Consider the following 6,497-nt stretch of genomic DNA (forward strand, 5'->3'; position numbering starts at 1 on the left):
TTAAACCTTCCTTATGTGTAAAATTTAAGACGTCCTGTCCTGTACACGGTCAACTTCTGTTTAGGCACTGAGACAATCTTGATAATGGCTCTTACTTATCATCTATCAAGGCCGCTGCTTTTTCACCTTTCGAAATTTGTCTCATCTTCTGAAATAATGAAAACTTTAGAATAAACGTTTATCCTTGCTTCTGATCAATTGCGATTTTGTTAGCTCTTTTTCTTGTAATATAATTAAAAATATACATATAAAACGAAGCGTCCGTGGCCTAATGAATAAGGTATCGGTGCCTTAACCCGGGGATTGCGGTGTGGAGTCTCATCGAAGGAGCTCAAGCCATAAAAATTACTTAAAACCTATCCTCTTTATCTGTGTCGTTGAAGATATCCTGTCCCGAAAACAACCATGATCTGTTTTGAAAGTAATATTTGAAGCATTCTTGAGAAATACATTTATTTATCATTTACCAAAACTGTTTTTTCATGTGCTTTGAAATTTGTCTCATGTTGTGAAATTATGGAAACTTTAGAATAACCGTTTATCCTTGTTTCCGACCAATAGCCTCATTTCAAGATCTTTCTACTTTTACAGCATAATCAAAGACGTACCTTTTAAAACTATGCCTCCGTGGCCTAATGGATAAGGCATCGGCCTCCTAAGCCGTGGATTGCGGGTTCGGATCCCGTCGGAGGTGCTCGAGTCAGGTAAACTACTCAGCTTAAACCCTCCTTATGTGTAAAATTTAAGACGTCCTGTCCTGTACACGGCCAACATCTGTTTAGGCACTGAGACAATCTTGATAATGGCTCTTATTGATCATCTACCAACGCCGCTGCTTTTTCACCTTTCGAAATTTGTCTCATCTTCTGATATCATGAATACTTTAAAATAAACGTTTATCGTTGCTTCTGATCAATTGCGATTTTGTTAGCTCTTTTTCTTCTAATATAATTAAAAATATACATTTAAAACGAAGCATACGTGGCCTAATGAAGAAGGCATTGGTGTCTTAACCCGGGGGTTGCGGTGTCGAGTCTCATCGAAAGAGCTCAAGTCATAAAAATTACTTAAAACCTATCCTCTCTATCTGTGTCGTTAAAGGTATCCTGTCCCGAAAACAACGATGATCTGTTTTGAAGGTAATATTTAAAGCATTCTTATGCAATACATTTATTCATCACTTACCAAAACTGTTTTTTCATGCGCTTCGAAATTTGTCTCATGTTGTGAAATTATGGATACTTTAGAATAACCGTTTATCCTTGTTTCCGATCAATAGCCTCATTTCAAGCTCTTTCTCCTTTTACAGTATAATCAAAGACATGCCTTTTTAAACTATGCCTCCGTGGCCTAATGGATAAAGCATCGGCCTCCTATGACGGGGATTGTGGGTCCAAGTCCCGTCGGAGGTGCTCAAGTCATATGAATTACTCAATATCTAACCTCTTTATCTGTGTCGTTAAAGGCATCCTGTCCCGAAAACAACCATGTTCTTTTTCGAAAGTAATTCTCGAAGCATTCTTTAGTAAGACATTTATTCATCATTTACCAAAACTGTTTTTTCATGCGCTTCGAAATTTGTCTCATGTTGTGAAATTAAGGATACTTTAGAATAACCGTTTATCCTTGTTTTCGATCAATAGCCTCATTTCAAGCTCTTTCTACTTTTACAGTATAAGAAAAGATATGTCTTTTAAAACTATGCCTCTGTGGCATAATGGATAAGGCATCGCCCTCCTAAGACGGGGATTGTGGGTCCGAGTCCCGTCGGAGGTGCTCAAGTCATATGAATTACTCAAAATCTAACCTATTTATCTGTGTCGTTAAAGGCATCCTGTCCCAAAAACAACCATGTTCTGTTTCGAAAGTAATTCCAAGCATTCTTTAGAGAGAGATTTATTGATCATTTACCAACACTGTTTTCTTATGCGATTCGAAATTTGTTTTATTTTGCGAAATAATGAATGTTTCGGAATAGCGGTTAATCCCTGTTTCCGATCAATAGCCTCACTTCAAGCTCTTTCCCTTTTTATTGTATAATTAAAGTTATGTCTTTTAAAATTATGCCTCCGTGGCCTAATAGATAAGGCATCGGCCTCCTAAGCCGGGGATTGCGGATTGGAATCTCGTCGGGGGTGCTCAAGTCATGTAAATTACTCAACTTCAACCCTCCTTATGTGTAAAATTTAAGACGTCCTGTCCTGTTAACGGCCAATTTCTTTTTAGGCACAAATAGTTGAGACAATCTTGATAAAGGCACTTATTGATCATCTACCAACGCCGGTTCTTTTTCAACTTTCGAAATTTGTCTCATCTTCTGAAATCATGAATACCTTTAAAATAAAGGTTTATCCTTGCTTCTGATAAATTGCGATTTTGTTAGCTCTTTTTCTTGTAATATAATTAAAAATATACATTTAAAACGAAGCATCCGTGGCCTATTGAATAAGGCATCGGTGTCTTAACCCGGGGATTGCGGTGTCAAGTCTTCTCAAAGGAGCTCAAGTCATAAAAATTACTTAAAACCTATCCTCTTTATCTGTGTCGTTACAGGCATCCTGTCCCGAAAACAACCATGATTTGTTTCGAAAGTAATAATTGAGAAATACATTTTTTTCTCATTTACCAAAACTTTTTCTTCATGTGCTTCGAAATTTGTCTCATGTTGTGAAGTTATGGACACTTTAGAAAAACCGTTTATCCTTGTTTCCGATCAATAGCCTCATTTCAAGCTCTTTCTCCTCTTATAGTATAATTAAAGACATCGCTTTTAAAACTATGCCTCTGTGGCCTTATGGATGAGGCATCGGTCTCCTAAGCCGGGGTTTGCGGGTCCAAGTCCCGTCGGAGATGCTCAAGCCACATGAAGTACTCAAAATCTAACCTCTTTATCTGTGTCGTTAAAGGCATCCTGTCCCGAAAACAACCATGTTCTTTTTCGAAAGTAATTCTCGAAGCATTCTTTAGTAAGACATTTATTCATCATTTACCAAAACTGTTTTTTCATGCGCTTCGAAATTTGTCTCATGTTGTGAAATTATGGATACTTTAGAATAACCGTTTATCCTTGTTTTCGATCAATAGCCTCATTTCAAGCTCTTTCTACTTTTACAGTATAATCAAAGACATGCCTTTTAAAACTATGCCTCAGTGGCCTAATGGATAAGGCATCGGCTTCCTAAGACGGGGATTGTGGGTCCGATTCCTGTCGGAGGTGCTCAAGTCATATGAATTACTCAAAATCTAACCTCTTTATCTGTGTCGTTAAAGGCATCCTGTCCCGAAAAACAACCATGTTCTGTTTCGAAAGTAATTCTCGAAGCATTCTTTAGAGAGAGATTTATTGATCATTTACCAACACTGTTTTCTTATGCGATTCGACATTTGTTTTATTTTGCGAAATAATGAATGTTTCGGAATAGCGGTTAATCCCTGTTTCCGATCAATAGCCTCACTTCAAGCTCTTTCCCTTTTTATTGTATAATTAAAGTTATGTCTTTTAAAATTATGCCTCCGTGGCCTAATAGATAAGGCATCGGCCTCCTAAGCCGGGGATTGCGGATTGGAATCTCGTCGGGGGTGCTCAAGTCATGTAAATTACTCAACTTCAACCCTCCTTATGTGTAAAATTTAAGACGTCCTGTCCTGTTAACGACCAATTTCTTCTTAGGCACAAATAGTTGAGACAATCTTGATAAAGGCACTTATTGGTCATCCACCAACGCCGGTTCTTTTTCAACTTTCGAAATTTGTCTCATCTTCTGAAATCATGAATACCTTTAAAATAAAGGTTTATCCTTGCTTCTGATAAATTGCGATTTTGTTAGCTCTTTTTCTTGTAATATAATTAAAAATATACATTTAAAACGAAGCATCCGTGGCCTATTGAATAAGGCATCTGTGTCTTAACCCGGGGATTGCGGTGTCGAGTCTTATCGAAGGAGCTCAAGTCATAAAAATTACTTAAAACCTTTCCTCTTTATCTGTGTCGTTAAAGGCATCCTGTCCTGAAAACAACCATGATTTGTTTCGAAAGTAATACTTGAGAAATACATTTTTTTCTCATTTACCAAAACTTTTTCTTCATGTGCTTCGAAATTTGTCTCATGTTGTGAAGTTATGGACACTTTAGAAAAACCGTTTATCCTTGTTTCCGATCAATAGCCTCATTTCAAGCTCTTTCTCCTCTTATAGTATAATTAAAGACATCGCTTTTAAAACTATGCCTCTGTGGCCTAATGGATGAGGCATCGGTCTCCTAAGCCGGGGTTTGAGGGTCCGAGTCCCGTCGGAGATGCTCAAGCCATATGAATTACTCAAAATCTAAGCTCTTTATCTGTGTCGTTAAAGGTATCCTATCCCGAAAACAACCATGTTCTTCCGAAAGTAATTCTCGAAGCTTTCTTGAGAAAGACATTTATTGATAATTTATTAATTTTGTTTCCTTATGCGCTTCGAAATTTGTTTTATTTTGCGAAATAATGAATATTTCGGAATAGCAGTTTATCCCTGTTTCCGATCAATAGCCTCACTTCAAGCTCTTTCCCTTTTCATACTATAATTAGAGTAACGTCTTTTAAAACTATGCGTCCGTGGCCTAATAGATAAGGCATCGGCCTCCTAAGCCGGAGATTGCGGATTGGAATCTCGTCGGGGGTGCTCAAGTCATGTAAATTACTCAACTTCAACCCTCCTTATGTGTGAAATTTAAGACGTCCTGTCCTCTTAACGGCCAATTTCTTTTTAGGCACAAATAGTTGAGACAATCTTGATAAAGGCACTTATTGATCATGTACCAACGCCACTTCTTTTTCACCTTTCAAAATTTGTCTTATCTTGTGAAATCATGAATACTTTAAAATAAAGGTTTATCCTTGCTTCTGATAAATTGCGAATTTGTTAGCTCTTTTTCTTGTAATATAATTAAAAATATACATTTAAAACGAAGCATCCGTGGCCTAATGAATAAGGCATCGGTGTCTTAACCCGGGGATTGCGGTGTCGAGTCTCATTGAAGGAGTTCAAGTCATAAAAATTACTTAAAACCTATCCTCTTTATCTGTGTCATTAAAGGCATCCTGTCCCGAAAACAACCATAATCTGTTTCGAAAGTAGTACTGAAGAAGTACATTTTCTCATCATTTACCAAAACTGTTTTTTGATGAGCTTCTAAATTTGTCTCATGTTGTGAAATTATGGATACTTTAGAATAACCGTTTATCCTTGTTTCCGATCAATAGCCTCATTTCAAGCTCTCTCTCCTTTTACAGTATAATCAAAGACATGCCTTCTAAAACTATGCCTCCGTAGCCTAATGGATAAGGCATCGGCCACTTAAGCCGGTGATTGCGGGTCCGAGTCCCGTCGGAGATGCTCAAGCCATATGAATTACTCAAAATCTAAGCTCTTTATCTGTGTCGTTAAAGGTATCCTATCCCGAAAACAACCATGTTCTTCCGAAAGTAATTCTCGAAGCTTTCTTGAGAAAGACATTTATTGATAATTTACTAATTTTGTTTCCTTATGCGCTTCGAAATTTGTTTTATTTTGCGAAATAATGAATGTTTCGGAATAGCGGTTTATCCCTGTTTCCGATCAATAGCCTCACTTCAAGCTCTTTCCCTTTTCATACTATAATTAGAGTTACGTCTTTTATAACTATGCCTCCGTGCCCTAATAGATAAGGCATCGGCCTCCTAAGCCGGGGATTGCGGATTGGAATATCGTTGGAGGTGCTCAAGTCATGTATATTACTCAACTTCAACCCTCCTTATGAGTAGAATTTAAGACGTCCTGTCCTGTTAACGGCCTATTTCTTTTTAGGCACAAATAGTTGAGACAATCTTGATAAAGGCACTTATTGATCATCTACCAACGCCGCTTCTTTTTCACCTTTCGAAATTTGTCTCATCTTCTGAAATCATGAATACTTTAAAATAAAGGTTTATCCTTGCTTCTGATCAATTGCGATTTTGTTAGCTCTTTTTCTTGTGATATAATTTAAAATATACAATGAAAACGGAGCGTCCGTGGCCTAATGGACAGGGCATTGCCCTCCTAAGCAGGGAAGTGCTGGTGCGAGTCGCGTCGGAGGTGCTCAACTCATATGAACTACTCAAAACCTAACCTCTTTATCGGTGTCGTTAAAGGTATCCTATCACGAGAACAACCATGTTCTGTTTCGAAAGTAAGACTTCAGGCATTCTTGAGTAAGACATTTATTGATCATTTGCCAACACTGTTTCCTTATGCGTTTTAAAATTTGTCTCATGTTCGGAAATAATGGATACTTTAGAATAACCGTTCATCCTTGTTTCCGATCAATAGCCTCATTTCAAGCTCTTTCTCCATTTACAGTATAATCAAAGACATATCTTTTCAAGCGAAGCGTCCGTGGCCTAATGGATAAGGCATCAGTGTCTTAAGCCGAGGATTGCGATGTTGAGTCCCATTGAAGGAGCTCAAATCATAGGAATTACTTAAAACCTATACTTTTT

Source organism: Hydractinia symbiolongicarpus, chromosome 2 (genome assembly GCF_029227915.1).
Source record: "Hydractinia symbiolongicarpus strain clone_291-10 chromosome 2, HSymV2.1, whole genome shotgun sequence".
NCBI classification, from domain to species: Eukaryota; Metazoa; Cnidaria; class Hydrozoa; order Anthoathecata; family Hydractiniidae; genus Hydractinia; species Hydractinia symbiolongicarpus.